Genomic DNA, 17,562 nt, shown 5'->3' with positions numbered 1-17,562 from the left:
CGCCGTGCGCCCAGGGTCACACATGTGCCACGCGCCTGGGGGTGGCACCACGCATGCACCACACACCCGGGGCGGGGACTGGGAAGTTGCCGGGGCGCTAAAATGGCTCGGGCTGGCCCTAGTCACTAGGTGGGTGCACATAAATGCCCCGGCGGGCGCCTTGGCACCTGAGGGCACCACGTTGGGGACCACTGGCATATATGATGCTATCAATGGAAACACAATTAACTGAGTGCTCCAGTGTAAACAAACAGTAAAAATAACAAAACCAAGTTTGGAGTAACTCATTGTCAATGTCTGTTGAAAAGGATGCCATTTTAAAAGATTTAACATGTTCTAACCCTTCAAGAACTCACAATTGATATTCCCTAAAACTATCTACACTTCACTTACATCCCATAAGAAGTTCAACACCAAAATCAGGGAAGAACACTATGATTAATCTCAGTTTATCTGAAGTAACTCAGTTTTGGCAATCCTTCTGTCCAGGTAACCTGAAATCAGCTGGCACAGAGTCACGTGTAATGAACACCTCCTCCCTCACCTGATGGAAAAACAGCACAGAAGGGAAGTCATTTGATAATTTGACCTATTTTAATTTCTCAAAACTGTATTTAGTTTAACCCATGTAAAGCATGTTCTTTGGTCATTCCCCAACAAAAAATATTACAGAAATATATAATTATAGCTGTTACTTCTTCATTTTGACAGGAAAATGTAAGTTACTTTGAGAGAAATAAGCCAGTACTAGTGATGTTGATAAGTAACTAAATTATCTAAGCTCATAAATTTCCTAAATTGACACACACATATATAAATTCAAACAACACTGGCAGTCAGTTAAGAGATTACATAACATCATGTACACTGTATCTGGTACATTTTTAAAATGAGGTTCTATCATTGACAAATAAAAATTTTCACCAGGTCGCTGAATCCAGGGTCCTTTGCTCTGTCAAATGGTCTCAAAACAGGCAAAGCAAGTTAAGATTTTAAAAATGTTTGTTCCGAAACCGAGCATAAATATACCTGCAAAACTGCAGATAAAAACCAAGCCAAAGTTACAAGCAACTGAAAATGATACCCTAAAAATGATATCTTCCATTACAAGCTTTCAAATTTACACAGACCTTGAAAAGCTCCTCTCTCTCACCAAAAGAAGTTGTTCCAATAAATGATCAGACCTAACCCTCCTTGTCCCTAAAACTGAAACATTTGTGCATCATACAGACAGAGCCTCATGCTCTTACATGCACATATACGCACCTCCACAAAAAGCTAAGCAACAGTGAGCAGTCATCTTTTCAAGATGAACAACAATTTCTATAGAATCTAAGCTTTCATTAAAAAAAAAAATCTAGTCCTTATCGTTGCAAACATTACCTTCCAAACATAGATCAATGCAAATTAAAACATGTCTGTGCCAATGTGTACAAAAATAGCCGCAGCAGTGTGGTGACACTAGCTTTGCTAGATAGGACAACCACTGCACTGTAAGTAAGATGCCTTACAGGAATAATTCGGAAAACAAAGTATTCTGGGAAATGCAGCAATTTAACAATGGGATATATATGGTGGGGACACTGAAAAAGGAGATGAGAAAGGTTCTAATGACTCCACCATGCAGATGATTCTCCTTGAGTGGTAGCAAAAGGTTTCCACAAAAAGAACTTGTCACGGAACCATTCACTGGGTGAAAAAAATTATTTTTATTGCAGCATAGCTTAAGGAGGACTCAAAGAACACAGAAGAGACTTTGATAGGCCTCTCACAAAGATATGGGGAAAAGAAAAATAGCAAACAAGCAGAACAATGGTCACACAGTAAAGCTGCCAAAGAAAAAGACTCAGTGCAAAAACTGGAGACACATTCAATTGCTGTCCATCCCTAATTAAGATATTTACAGAACTTGGTTCTAGACAGAACCAAGAAAGCTGTATATTCAAGGAGCTGACAACAATAGGCACGACTGAGACAGGAGAAATCATGCACAGCTCAAACAGTAGCCTTACACATCTCAGAACAGTTGATCGAATAGCAGTAACTTTCTAACCATTTCATTGATTTCCAAAAAGCCTTTGATACAGTGGATAGAAGTACTATGGCACTATGAAATTCCTGTAGAAAGGATTTTGATAATTCAGAGCTTCTGTGAAAGAGAGAGACATCAAATACATAACATCAAATTGATTAATTTGTTAGATATGACCACAAAAATCAAATAAGGATGTCTTATTTCACCTAAGACCTTCATCTAATAGCAATGGATGGGGTACTGCGAAAGTTCGCTATATAGGTTATATGATCTCTCTCAGAGAAACCATAAGAATTGTTTTTTGCTGATTACATCAATATGATGTCCATACAGAGATAGGTAAGCTAAAACAAATGGATATCCAGGCTTATGCACAACTAATAGGGCTGAATTAACACAAAGAAAACACAAACATCAGAATCAACACCAAAAATCACCAATAGCATTTACTGGAATTGACATAGATGAAGTCTGTTGTATTAAATGCGATAAAGTATGGGCTCCAAGAGTGACTGATCAAAGAGTTAGCATGATTCTTAAACTGAACTGTTTTAAAAAGGATTCAGTCTACTTGGAATTCACACCATTAATTTTTTAAATATTTTATTACAGATAGAGAACAAGGAAAAACAGTTAAAGTATTTGAAACAAAAAAAGTGAGGATTTCCTTTTAACAATGTCCCTTGTGCCCTATCTCTTTAACTGGAGGGAGTTTCTCTGGTATACAAGTCTCTTACATTATATTGAAAATGATAAGAACAGTTGTAACAACTGCCCTTCTCTTTTCCCCAAAAAGAAGTTAGCTGACATGCTGAAGCTGATATTTTTGCTGCTGCTGTTCATGTATGATCTCATTTCCGAGACACAAAACCAGACAAACCATTATCTTAAAAACAATCCTTGATTTACATCTGAAGGCCCTTCCTCTTCTACTAATCCAGTCTTTCACCTTTTCCTCTCAATACTTATAATAGTTTCTGGTGTCATTTTATGAACTTCCACTTTTAACGGTGGAGCTCACACTTACTGGCTGTGTCTAGACTGGCAAGTTTTTCTGCAAAAGCACCTGCTTTTGCGGAAAAACTTGCCAGCTGTCTACGCTGGCCGCTTGAATTTCCGCAAGAACACTGACTTCCTACAGTCTGAAATCAGTGCTTCTTGCGGAAATACTATGCTGCTCCCGTTTGGGCAAAAGTCCTTTGGCGCAAAGGGGCCAGTGTAGACAGCTCAGATTTGTTTTGCGCAAAAAAGCCCCGATCGCGAAAATGGCCATCGGGGCATTTTTGCGGAAAAGTGTCCATGCCAATCTAGACGCTTTTTTCCGCAAATGCTTTTAACTGAAAACTTTTCCGTTAAAAGCATTTGCGGAAAATCATGCCAGTCTAGACGTAGCCACTATGATAACTGAGCCAACAATTTTACCCTAGGTCTAAAAACATTTTGACAGAACAGAAAGCAAAACATATGGAATGGATAAAAATATTAGAGGAATAATAGCAAAAGCCTTTGCAACCCTAAAGCTCATCTGGAGAAACAGAAATCACGCCCTCCAAATTGAAGTTGAATATTTAGTATCATTGTAAAATCTATTTTACTACACAGTACTGCAACCTGGAGACTTATCAAGATGCTAGGATCTATACACTCAATTTTTATAAACAGCTGACTTAACACAAACCTTAACATCACATCCTGCAAGAAAAATAATCACAAATTAAGAGCTTTGAAAGATAGTCAGAAACACCGGTAAGGCAGAAAATTATGGATCATAAATTGAGATAGCCAGGACGCACAGAGAGGAACAAATTAGGGATGTTAGATAGCAGGAAATAGAATAGTTGACTAACAGCATGACTTCTTAGCTAACTAGTCGACTACAGCCAGTGTGCTTCCAACTCCACTCCCAGGGATTCCCCCTGTCATGCCACTGCTGCTTCTGTGTCAGAGGCAGTAGCTCAGGGTGCCAGGCAGGAGCCAGTTCACAAGAGGAGCCAGTTTAAAAAACAGCTCCCGTTCAGACTGGCTGCTTGCTGCCCCACGCTACTGCCTCTGACACAGAGGCAGCAATGTGTAGTGGAAGCAGCCCCTCTTTGTGGGGGGGGGGTCCAAGCTCCCCCATGAACAAAGGCTGCTGAAAGGGGAGGGGCCAAGGTCTGCCACAAAGCAGCTTCTGCCCACAATGGACCAGGCTAGCCACGGACAGACGCTGCTCCAGAAGCAGCCCCTGTCCACAAGGGGTCCAAACTCCCTGCGGACAGAGGCTGCTCCATCTCCCTCAAAGCAGCTTCCAGCAATGCTGAGGCTGGGAAGCCCCTGTCTGCAGGTGGTCCATGGAGATGTGAAGCAGCCTCTGTCTGTGAGGACTCAAACCTCCCATGGACAGGGCAGCCTCCCCTCCCCCGCACGCTGCTGCCTCTAATAGAGGCAGCAGCGCGGGATGGGGAGGCGGCACCACGGAGCTGGTACTGGGGGGAAATCAGCTTTTAAGCCAGATAGATTAACCAGTAAGTCTAGGACTAGAACTCCCAGACCTAGTACAATTTGGAATGGCACAACAGAAGTAGAACCAAACATCATTAAAATTGCAAGGGGAAAAGCCAGGACTGCATCAAGAAATTATGCAAAGCAATGGTGAAGGTTCTATGTTAGAATCATAGAACTGGAAGAGACCTCAGAAGGTGATCAAGTCCAGCCCCCTGCTCTAGACAGGACCAATCCCAACTAAATCAACCCGGCCAGGGCTTTGTCAAGCCGAGACTTAAACACCTCTAGGGATGGAGACTCCACTACTTCCCTAGATAACCCATTCCAGTGCTTCACCACCCTCCTAGTGAAATAGTTTTTCCTAATATCCAACCTGGACTTCTCCCACCACAACTTGAGACCATAGCTCCTTGTTCTGCCATCTGTCACTACTGAGAACAGCCTCTCTCCATCCTCTTTGGAACCACCCTTCAGAAAGTTGAAGGTTGCTATCAAATCCCCCCTCACTCTTTGCTTCTGCAGACTAAACAGACCCAAGTCCCTCAGCCTCTCCTCATAAGTCATATGCTCCAGCCCCCTAATCATTTTGGTTGCCCTCCGCTGGACCCTCTCCAATGCGTCCACATCCTTTTTGTAGTGGGGGGCCCAGAACTGGACACAATACTCCAGATGCGGCCTCACCAAAGCCGAATAAAGGGGAATGATGACATCTCTGGATCTGCTGGCAATGCTCCTCTTAATGCAACCTAATATGCCATTAGCCTTCTTGGCTACAAGGGCACACTGTTGCCTCATATCTAGCTTCTCATCCACTGTAACCCCCAGGTCCTTTTCTGCAGAACTACTACTTAACCGGTTGGCCCCCAGCTTGTAACTATGCTTGGGATTCTTCTGTCCCAAATGCAGGACTCCGCACTTGTCCTTGTTGAACCTCATCAGATTTCTTGTGGCCCAATCCTCCGATTTGTCTAAGTCATTCTGTATCCTCTCTCTGCCCTTAAGGGTATCTAACTCTCCCCCCAGCTTAGTGTCATCCACAAACTTGCTGAGGGTGCAATCCATCCCCTCATCCAGATCATTAATAAAGATATTAAACAAAACCGGTCCTAGAACCGAACCTTGGGGCACTCTGCTAGAAACCGACCGCCATCCTGACATCGAGCCATTGATCACTACCCGCTGGGCCCGGCCTTCTAGCCAGCTTTCTATCCATCTTACCGTCCATTTATCCAATCCACAATCCCTTAACTTGCTGGCAAGAATATTGTGGGAGACCGTATCAAAAGCCTTGCTAAAGTCAAGGTATATAACATCTACTGACTTCCCCATGTCCACCGAGCCAGTTACCTCATCATAGAAGCTAATCAAATTGGTCAGGCACAACTTGCCCTTTGTGAATCCATGCTGACTATTCCTAATCACTCTCCTCTCATCCAAGTGCCTCAATATGGATTCTGTAAGGATCCCTTCCATGATTTTTCCAGGAACTGAGGTAAGACTGACCGGCCTATAGTTCCCTGGATCATCCTTCTTCCCTTTTTTTTTTCCCCCCCAAGTAGACGAGGAATAAGTTAGTAAGTCAACTAGGGATGTTAAAAAGTGTGTTTTTTTCTAAACATGTAACCCGGGGTGGGGAACCTTGGGCCCAGAGGCAGCCTCTACCTTGCCATGATCTGGCCCTCAAGGCTTGAGGCTTCCCCTCAGCATTGGAGTGTGGGAGCTGCTGCTCTAGCCCTCCCTGCTGTCCCCCCACAGGGCTAGAGCACACAAGATCTACTAGCTTGAACCCACCTAGGCTATGATGTAACAGGATACTGTGGGGAATGTCTTTCTCCTTCTCAGTCGGAGGGCCACATCAGTGAATGTTTGGTTCCTTGCTTCTCATTTGTGTGCAGCCATCTGATTTTTCTGTGGGTCAGCAGCCCTTGTTCCAAAAACAGTTCCCCACCCCTGGTGTAATCGCTGAAATTTGAAGTGGTTACATGTTTACACACAGGGGAGGGGTGGTTATATTTAGAGTTACATATTATTGCACATGAGTGTTTGGTCAGGTGGTGCACAGGACAATATTAATGTGGCTCTTTTGGTTAATCATGATTGTAAATGTGGCTCTGATAACTGGGAGGTAATTTGTGAGAAAATATTAAATTTCTCAACAGCTTGTCATAAATAGAATCTCAGCAATGTAAAGCAAGTGTGTTTTTTAAATAAAGGTTTCACTATTTAAATTTAACCAGCAGATAAAAAGAGATGAGATGCCTATTATAACTAAGGCAGTACCAAATTCATGGCCATTAAAAACATGTCACGGACCATGACATCTGGTCTTCTCCCTGTGAAATCTGTTCTTTAGTAAGCTTTTACCCTATGCTATACAGAGTTCATGGAAGAGACCAGCATTTCTCAAATTGGAAATCCTGACCCAAAAACGGGTTGCAGGGGGTTACAAGATTATTTTAATGGGTCACTATACTGCCACTCTTACTTCAGTGTTTTCAGAGCTTGGGGGACAAGTGTCCAACTCTGAAGGCAGAGTCGCACCAGCAGCAGCACAGAAGCAAGGATGGCAATACTATTCGATGCCACCTTACTTCTGTGCTGGTAGCACCTCTGCCTTCAGAGATGGGCTGCTGGGCTACTGGCCAGCAGCCACCACTTTGCAGCTGCCCAGCTATGAAGGCAGTGCAGCAACTTGCAGTAGCACAAAAATAGGGGTAGCAGTACTGAAATCTACATTAACTTTGCAACCTCCCTCCCCACACACACATACCATGACAGCTTCAGATTTAAACAGCTGAAATCATGAAATATTAGATTTTTAAAATTCTATGGCCATGAAATAGTCCAAAATGGACTGTGAATTTCATAAGGCCCTAATTATAACAGGAACTAAAATATTTTACATGGTTTAAGCAAAATTTGTTTTTCTTTTACTGGTAAAAATGTTTGAATTCTTTTTCTCTCTACATATATACAAAAGTTTTTTCCTGCGGAACAACAGAGCGGCATCATCATTCTGTCATCGTGTGTGTCTGTGTAACACTCACACTCACACACTCACTCTCCTCCCCGGGCCTGGTACTTTCTCTTCCTCCCCACCCCCACTATGTGGGTCCTGTTACTGGCGCAACAGAGCAGCTGCTTTTAAAACACCAGCAGCTACCTGCCACATGGTAGCTGCCAGTGCTTCAGCCAGCCACTATGCGGCAACTCAGGAGACCGGGGTGTACCTAAGTCCCGATCCCCCGCTCTTGGGTCTCGCCACCACCCACCCACTCACCACATGATCCTGTCCCCTGCTGTCCTTCCCCCAGAAGCCCAGCAGCAGCCTACCTTCAAGATGCAAGGAAGGTGAGTGCTGCTGTTGAGGAGTCGAAGAGCCATATTTAGATCTCTCACGAGCCATAGACTGCCAACCCCATTATGGGGTTAGCAGCAGTGAAGAGAGAGGGATGAAGATGGGTAGCTGAGGGAGGAAGGGCTGTGGGACACAGAGTGACGTGATGACGTCACAGAAATAATCTTATAGGTATAGTAAGATATACACACATATACAGTATTATATGCATTTGTGTCTTTCAATTTATATTTAGCTTCAAATAAATTTTAAAACAAATTAAGAAGATATCCAGAAAGCAAAGAACGATGGCTTAATTTTTTATTTTTTTTTAAACGACAATGATATTTAGAAATACAATACTCTGCAAACCAAGGTATTTTACAGAAGCCATACTTAAGTCTGATGTTGTTTGTAATCAATTACTTTAGTTTAATATTTAGTGGTCTCATTTAGAATACTTTATTCTGTCAGAAAAAACTTTATTTAAATTTTGCCTAAGATTTCCCTAAAATGATTCTCAACAGCATGATCCATCAGAAAACGTTACTAGAGGAAAAGTCATTGCAAGTCTACTTCTTAACAGTTTAGAGATAAAAACAGAATGTGAAAATGAGGAGGAATCTTGGTACTACAAATTTTTGTTATTATATAGTGCCTATCACCGTAGCATCTGAGCACCTAGAAATCACTACGGTAACAAGAGAGAACAAAATTCAGTACAGGTGCAGCGTGTAAAGAGAAAAGTGAACTACAGTACAAAAATGCTGAAATTTATAAAACCCTTGTAGCTCAATGTGGAGACAAAAAAACCAAGCAAAAATCAGTAGGAAGAGAAATCATCAACTTAAACATTACTAAAATCTGAATACCTCTTACTACAAACAAAAGATAAGACTTTTTTCCCCCAAATGCTTTGTGAGTTTGACAATAACTGGTTTAACTATTTTCTCTGCATAAACAAACACCCTAATTTTCAGCTCAAAAAGTTCAGATTCTCATAAAAATCACAAAAATTGATGAAGGGATTTAGTAACTGAAATTACTTTTATTGAATTTTTGGAAAACAACTAGTCTTCAAGCTGATAGCTCTATGAATTGTAATCAGTATGCACTGACTGTTAAAAGACAAGTTTTTCCCCATTTTTAATTATTATTAGATTTTTGTCTTGTTTATCTTTTTCTGGACTATAAGTCTATGGATAGCTACTAACAGTTTTAATTTGCCATGGTCTTCTAGGGTCTCATGGATAATCATACATAAGAGACCCTATTTGAATTACCAGATGATTGTCAAAAAACTGCAGCTGAGTTGCGAACAAGTGATGGAAAATTGTGGAAAAGTAATCATGAACTTAATTATTTAGGGTAATATTATTGCATTTCTGCAATTTTTCTGCTATTGGAAGCCCAGAGCTGAAAGCAGGGGCCCCAGGACTACCACAGTCAGCCCCACATGGTTGGGCTCCCTCTATCAAAATTGCAGTGGAACCCTAATATTGCAGAATACACAATTCCTGCACTATTGCAAGTTAAATAAGCCCTTCATTATGTAACTAAAAATTCAACACATTACATACTTTGAAAACAATAAATTGTTAGTTGTTGAAATTAAAGTCTGATAGAAGCCTGTATAATGGCTATTCAGTGTAGCACAAAGACTCAAGCAAAATATTCCTGGATATTTTAAAAACATGTCAACTTGAGATCTAGTCAGTTTCAAACGACTCAGTTAGAAGTAGTTTTAGCTACTGCACTTAGCTTTGTGGTATTCTGTGGTTTTACAAATATTATTTTAAAATATTTCTCTTTACTGTATGGTTGTCAGAGATCCACACAAAGGGGAAAATGGCTGTGTAGCAGAAACAGTGAACCTGGGATATAAACACACTCTTAAATTCAAAGAACCCAGAAATAGAGGGAAAAATGTGTTTCCGTGCTCTCAGGTGTAGGGACTTTTAAGGGTTGGTTGTTACAATGTTAGGTAAATTTCAGACTTAGGTGTACTTTCTAAATTCCCTGTGTCCCTTTACACATTCACCATGATTTATATTCGTTCAGAACAGTTAAGAAAAAAAGATTGCATAGCAAAATTATAAAACAGGAACAAATCAACCTCAGAAGAACATTTAGAAACAGACTTGGCTTTGTCTAAAAACTTTAAATAAAAAAGCCCCATGTTGTCCCACATGATTCCGCAACATCAATTCCAGAACCAGAAGAATTTCTTTGTACTGTTGAAACCACGTGATAAACAGCATGATTTATTCTGCAGAACTGTGATAAAGAGAGGGAAAGAACCCAGCTTGAATCTCAGATACCATACTGACTTTGAATGACTGACAGAAACTCCATCTTTTAATTCATGTAAACACATTTAATCTGAAAGCCTCTATTCTCAAACATGGAAAAAAAATTCTACAAAAAAAACCTAACTAACTCTGGTATCTGAGGATGAGTAACACCATACAAAGTTTGGGCATTATTAGTAGTAGTAATATTTATATTTCTACAGAACACTTTAAAAGTAAACTAAGCTATATGGTTCACAATATTTTCAAAAACTTTAAAAAAAACAACAAATACTCTAGTAACTCCTTAAAGACTAACAAAACATGTAGATGGTATCATAAGCTTTTGTGGGCACAATCTACTTCTTCAGATGACAGAAGAAGTGTGTGGTGCCCATGAAAGCTCATGATACCATCTACTGGTTTTGTTAGTCTTTAAGGTGCTACTAGAGCATTTTTTTTTTAGTTTTTCCTATTACAGACTAACTCAGCTACCCTCTGAATATTTTCAAAGTTAATGCTTTGTTACAAGACAAAACATTTTCATGCTTAAGTCATACTTTTGAAATTGGAGTATTTTTGTTCTTATTAATTTTGTTTATTCATGTTCTTTTCCTTATTAAAATACTATCTTCCCTTTTAATCTGTCTTAAAATGCCTTGTCTACACAACTGAACTACCATATCAAGACACTAAAGGTGAACATAATCTTTTAACTGGATTTCATTGAATCACATAGCCAAGTGAAAGACTACTTGAGACAATTTCATTTTCTGTCCATACTCCACAATTGTAGCTACTTTTAGGCAAGAGACAACTGTGTGGTCCCCAACACATTGTGGTGCATGAATCAAGTGTGATACCAAAAATACTATCCATTGACACATTTAGAATCAAGTTACACAATCTTAAGAAGAACAACATAAATTTTTGTTGTTGTTCTGAGGAGGGAGATGTGGAATTTTCTTAGAAGGATACAGCCCACATCATCATATTGAGTCAAAAAATAAGTAGGAAAAGTCCAGGCAATATGCACAAGATAAACAAACAATGATAAAACAAGATTCTGGATAGTCACTTTCACAATTTCCTCAGCCAATGCCTGAACTGTTTAGTTCATACTGGAGCGTCTCTCTCTTTTTCTAAATATTATAAAGATGTATACACAGAAGAAATGGATCACAGGCTGACCTTTTTAGCTATGGTAGGTTAATGATTAGGTTCAGACAAGTTATTTTTGGGATAGGGAAGGATGGAGACCAGTGTTTCCTGTAATGATAGTTCATAGAGAAGTTTCCCCAAATTCATTCATCTGTTAGAATAGCACTCATCTAAAGTAGCTGCTGCAGCATTCAGATCCACAAGTATCAAGAGCTCAGCAAAAGGAAGCAAGTAGATCTCAACCTTTCTGCCCTGCTTCCAAGTTACTATCCAAGTGGGCTCCACGTTTAAAACAAGGAGCCTATGGTCATCAAAATCCTAGATAGAGGGGAAAGCCAGAAGAACCTCTCCCTCAGCTTCCCTTGAGAGCGCATAAAAGAGAAAGATGAAAAAAGTGGGGTGAAAGGGACACTGACCCTTCCCTGATTCTGCCCTGCTCTGCATCATCTCCCAGATGAGCCTGAACTCTGCGCACCTTCTTTGCACACACACACACACACACACACACACACACACGTCTTGTGGGGCAGCTGCCAGGTGAAGGGAGGCCCTGCCTGTTCAGAGCCCCAGCAGGTGTGGGATTCTGGGGTGGGGAAAGGGGGAGGCCTCGCTCCCTACCCATCTGGGCTGCAGCGTGCTGGAGGGCAGGCCTCGCGAAGTGCGTTAGGAGAGAAGGTCCGAGATCGCGGCCCCCCCGCTGGGGCCCGGGGCGGGAAGAGGGAGGCTGCGCTGGCCGGGAGGGGGCGGCACGTAGTCCTGCCCCCGGGGGTCCCAGGCATGTCCAGGCGCAGGAGCGCGGGCCTCCCTATCGCGTGCGGGGCCCGTGTGCCCCGGCGGCCGAGCAGAGGCCAGGGGCGGAGACTCCCCCCAGCGGGGACAGGCTGAGGTGCCCTGGGGGCCCGGGGACTTACCGGAGCGCGGCGCTGGCTGGGCGGCTCGGCGGCGGGGCTCATGCTGGCGGGCGCTCACTGGTGCCCGGCGGGAGGCGGGAGCGGCCAGGAAGGGCTGTCGCGGAGCCACATTCCCGCCCCCTCCCAACCCTCCTCGCTGAGAGCGCCGGGGGCGAAGCCGAGACCCCCCCCTCCCCAACCCACCCCGACCCCTGCGCGATGCCTCCCGGCTCCCGTACAACCCCAGCTGCCTCACTTCCGGGCGGGAGGGGGGCGGGTGACGCTGCGTGCAGGGATGATCTCACATCCGGCTTCTCGCGGGGCTGGGCGCTGCCACGTGCGGTCCAAACGAGGTCTCCAGCGGCAACGCCTGCAGGCTGAGCCGGACTGGGCCTTGGTCACGAGCCTGGGGCTCGCGTGGCCTGTCGGGACCGGGGCGCGCGGCTGGGTTCGCCCCTGCCCGCCTGGCTTCCTTGGCAACGCTGCTGGCTAGGAAGTCAAGCGAGGCCGCGTTGGCAAGCGGGCGGCAGGGCCCGGTTGTGGATTCTCCAGCCCCTGAGCTTTGTCACACGCCGCCCGTTAGCCCCCCCCCCCCATTGCTGTGGCCACGCCCAGCCACCCCGACCGCATCCTGAGCCTTGGCCGTGCTGCGTGCCTGGGCCAGTGTCCGTCTCCCTTAGGGCTGTGCGCCTTTGAGACTGGCTCGGGGTCATCTCAGCTGTGCCCAGTAGAGCGCTCACGGGCTAGGTTTAGTGTTTCTACTGGTGGTGCACATTCACATGTGCCTCCATGCACACAACACAATTTATTCCAGGCGTGGATGGGAAAAATATCCACACAGGGATGGAAAACATCGGAGCAGTGTTTCTTAAAGTGGTCTGCAACCTGAGAAACCTAACTGGGGTTCCAGGTTGTTTATGTCCTAGCTCCACAGACAAATGCATTGGGTCTGGTTCGCTTGAGCGTCTGTGGCTGCAGAGCCAGTAAATAAACACACCAGAGCGACCAGTTAGCAGGTTCTTTAGAGTGGTTTTGTGGACCACTTTGAGAAACTCTGGATTAGAGAGCACATTGGCCAGCATACCACTCATCTTCTAGCTGAGGAGTGAAGTTTAGTCCCTTGGGTTGTCCCTATGGCCTTAGCTGAGCCCTCTCATGCAGACAGCCTTGAATAATGAGCTCATATTCTGATTTTTTTGTCTGCATGAGTAACTAGATAATTTGAATGCAAGATCTTCAGCTCTAAAACACAGGCCTCTGGGGTTATGGCTACACTACAGAGGTTTTTTTGGAAAAATGGCCATTTTTCTGAAAAAACTTCACTTACATCCATACTGCAATTGCATTCTTTTGAAAAAAAAAATCGAAAGAAGGGGGGGGGGGGGTTTCCGACACTGGTAAAACTTTCTATGAGCTCTTTTGGAAAAGGCATGTGTGAACAGAGAAGAGGGTGTTCTTTCAAAAGAAGAGGCAAAAGCTCAGGTGTCCTGAAGGCCACTCCGTCCATAGTAATCACAGCTTAATAGCATTAATTCAGTGTGGAGGCTATCTTTCAAAAAAACAGATTGCTTTTTTAAATGCACTTTGGCAGTGTGGATGCTCTTTTTTGGAAGATGTTTTTTAGGAAGATCCCTTCTAGAAAAGCTTCTTTCGAAAGACGCCTGCAGTCTAGATGTAGCCTGGTGGTTAGCCATTGGCAGATTTTCTATAACTGATCCAGTTCCTAGAGGGGAGTACAACATTTTGTCAGGAAATCAGACAGTTTTGTGAAATCAGTGCGATATTAGGATACCTGGCTCTAAGCATTTGTTCCAGTGGCTAGAAATGACTTAGCTGAGTGAGCTTTTGCATTTTCTGAAAGGCTATATTACTAAGAATTGAGTATAGGTACGTCTCTAAATTATGGATTTTTTTCGAAAGGAGCTATGCAAATTCAGTGCTAATTTGCATGTCTTTTTCCGATTGCTTTTTCAAAAGTGGGTTTTTCTAACGTGAATATAGTCTGGATGTGTTTTTTTCAGGAAAAAAAAACCCTTTTTTGAGAAAACCGTTCTTCCTAAAAAAAGGTTTACAGTTTTTCGATAAAGGGTTTTTATTTTCTGAAAACATGTCCAGGTTGCTTTCACTTTAGAAAAACCTGCCTTTGAAAAAGCGATCGGAAGAAGATATGCAAAATTTGCATATCTCCTTTTGAAAAATAAAGTCATATTGACCTGTGTTCTAATCCCAGCTCTGCCTGTAATAAACCAGATTGAATAAATTTGAGCAGTTTATCATACCGTAATTGCCTAGGCTACAGTAAACCTTTAAAACACATTAGTTAACATCACCTTTATATTGAAATATTGCTATGTTGTGTCAGGATGATGCCAACCTACATCCGTACTATTTACATTATGGTATCACTTACAGGCCCTAGTCAAGATCACTGATCCTTCATTATACGGTACAGAATACAGAAGACAATCCCTGTCTCAAAGACTTTATGGTCCAATTATATGAAACAGTTAAGTAGAAGGAAATGGAGAGAGGAAATGATTTGCCTAGTGTCATTTTGCAGGTCAGTAGCAGAGTCATTAACAGAAACCAGGTCTCCTGCATGGCAGACTAGTGTTCTAAACCAGAGGTTCCTAGAATTATTTTGTTGCATCCACCCTTTAAAGATTTATTCACATCCCCTTCTTTCTCCCTTCTGAAGCCCAGCACTGCCCTCAAACCAACTGCTTTGACTCCCCCCATAACCTTTTTTTCATTCTCCCAGGCTGCTGCCTCACCCCCCATCTGTAGCTCCAGCTAGCCCCTTTCTCTCTCTGCCCAGGCCATAGTCCTCATCAGGCTGCACCTGTCAACTTCGCTCACTAAGTCCAGATGCTGCCCAGACCCTGTTCTTATGGGCTCAGCATCTATGGCAGGGGTAGGCAACCTATGGCTTGCAAGCCAAATATGGCTCACTAGAGAGCCAAATTTGGCTCTCTTGAAGCTCAAGCTTTGCTTCCCCCTTTGCTTCCCCTGCAGCAGGGAGCCTGAGCTGGCGCTACAGCCTCGCAGCCCCCTGCAAGATTAGAGCGCCAGCGCCAGCTGCCTGCAGAGTGGGGAGAAGGGAACCCTGAGGTAGCCAGAAACGGAGTGCAGAAACGACTGCATGATGCTACTCCCTTCCCCTTCCCCTGGCCGGGGGCACAGCAGCTCACTGATGCACTTCCTGGAGGCTTTCCCCACTGTTCCAACTTCAGTGGGGAAAGCCTCCGGTGCCTGGGAGTGGCACGCAGTGCGAAAACAACTAAGTGCCTCCTCCCAGCCTCTCATGCCCAGTCCCTACATCCCCAGCCTGCACATGTATCCCCTCCAATGCTGAGACCCCATACCCTCAGCCAGCTCCTACACCCTCCCTCCTGGCCAGACACCATGCTCCCAGCCTGATCCTGCCCCCTGGCCAGACACCTTCCCTCAGCCCGCCCCCGCCCACTCCCCCGTGGCCAGACACCCACCCACACACCCTACCCCAGCCTGCTCCTCCACCCTCCCTCCCACCTATCCAGATCTCACACTCTCATCCCCTCCTGCCCAGATCCTGCACCCCATTCCTATCCCACTCAATGACAGCCCTGTCTCGCACACTTAACCTCTCATTTTTGGTCCCACTCCAGAGGCTAAGGGGGCCCACAAATTCCACTAACCCTGGAATTCCAGAAGAGTAAATTTGGCCTGAGGCCTTGAACCTCAGTGCCACCTGCCTGCTGCTGTTCTCCTCACCATGGGGCTGGTGCACCAGGGGAGTGAGGTGTTTCTGTTGGGGACCACATCAGACATCATTACGTGTTGGACATACTACTTTACTTTATTTAAAAAGGAAGCCTGGCCAACAATCCCCCAACTGGGGCCCAGCCTCGATCTGGCTGCAGAGTCATAATATTCCTGCACCTCACCCCACACTCCAACCCTGAGCCCATTATACACTTGAACCTCCTGCCCTGAGCCCCTCATACCACCGCATCCCACAGACTCCAGCAGCTCCACATTACCAGTCCCTTGCCATAACACTCCTGTACCACCCACACGCCCCAATCCTGTGCCCTTAGCCCATCATATATCCAAACCCCCTTCTCTGAGCCTCTCACATACCCCAACCCAGGCTCCTGCACCCCACATCCCCAAATCCCTGCCGTAAGATTGACAGAAGATAGCCTGAATGTGTGCATAAAGTTGGATTTGACTAGTCATTATGTAAACTTCAAAGAAATGTGAAAAAGACGCAGTAGCAGAAGTCCCATTAAATAAAGTCTCTGAGTACAATGTTTCATTTATGCTATTGTTTATCGTTATGTAAATTATCAATAATATTAAGTTGTATATTTTCACTCATGCAAATGGGCATTCTTGAGCTAAGCTTCTGGATGGGGTTGGGAGTCCGGTGCGCCACAGCGGAGCTGCTTGGTGGGTCTGCTAAGTGGACACTGGAGTCTCAGCAGGGCCCGGAGTGCCCCAGTGGGGCTCCTCCACATGCCCCAGCTAGGCTGTTCAGAGTGGCAGGAAAAGGAGGAGAGGCACCAGCAGGGCAGCTGGGCCTGCAGCAGTTCCAGGGCTGGGGGGCAGATATGACCACCTCTGGTCTGGCAAAATCCCTTATCCGGGACCATTCAGGTCCCGAGGATGCTAAACTAAGGAGATTAAACCTGTAATTATATATAGTAACATTCTTTACTGCTTAGGAGCTTGTTTAGTGAAAGGCATTATTTAAAAAGGTAATATTACCAGTATAAAAAGTTGTGGCTATAGCATTTTCCACAGTCTGTTGCTAGATTTTATAGACTATGATTTAAAAAAGACTCAGTCAGGTTTTAAAGCAGACATTTCATCTGCTTCTCAAGCAAATTATTTTTTAGCATTTTCTATAAATATCTGAGTAGTGAAAGTTATTGTGGAAAATCAATTAGTCGCTCAAGACACTGAAAATGACACACTGAACCCTTCCTCTTTGTTTTCCAAAAGAAGGTACTTCACAGAAGCACTGTGATAAGACCCAAATGTCTTATTTTGTTGCACCTTTTATGCTTTCAAGAGAGAAAATGAAGAATATATTTTGCACAGATAGATCTATGCACAGTTTTGTCTTGGTTGTGATTAATGACGAGACTGATCTATACAAAAAGGAGCAGACAAATCCTAACAAAGTTTCTTTGTCTTTTGAGCACTTTCAAAAGTAAGAAATTCCACTTGAACTACTTTCAGTTGTATATAATGATGCAGCTTTGCACTAGGAGTAGAGGAAATTTAAGATGCAAGGGTACCCTAATGATTTTTTCCAAATGTGTTAAATGTAGTATGTTTCTTTATAAGAAACTCACAAGCAAGGGAAATATATAG

At 43.9% G+C, this 17,562-nt stretch overlaps 1 protein-coding gene across 3 annotated transcripts in view; it reads right to left on the bottom strand.

Annotated features, from left to right (window-relative positions):
- SPOPL (speckle type BTB/POZ protein like) overlaps positions 1 to 12,359 on the bottom strand; it is a 74,566-nt gene extending 62,207 nt beyond the window's left edge. The window contains exons 1-2 of one of the 3 annotated variants that reach the window (XM_075933309.2): positions 12,220 to 12,359; positions 6,311 to 6,481 (exon numbers count right to left, since the gene is read on the bottom strand). The gene's annotated coding sequence lies outside the window, so the exon portion shown is untranslated. Of the gene's footprint in view, positions 1 to 6,310; positions 6,482 to 11,926; positions 12,170 to 12,219 lie in introns of those variants that run through there. The other 2 variants (XM_006117040.5, XM_089779713.1) reach the window with 2 other exon arrangements.
- Positions 12,360 to 17,562: the final 5,203 nt, after the last annotated feature.

Source organism: Pelodiscus sinensis, chromosome 7 (assembly GCF_052426305.1).
Source record: "Pelodiscus sinensis isolate ZL-2025 chromosome 7, ASM5242630v1, whole genome shotgun sequence".
Lineage (NCBI taxonomy): Eukaryota > Metazoa > Chordata > Testudines > Trionychidae > Pelodiscus > Pelodiscus sinensis.
Note: the sequence above shows the minus strand (reverse complement) of the source record. Positions and strands in the feature narration are given on the sequence as shown.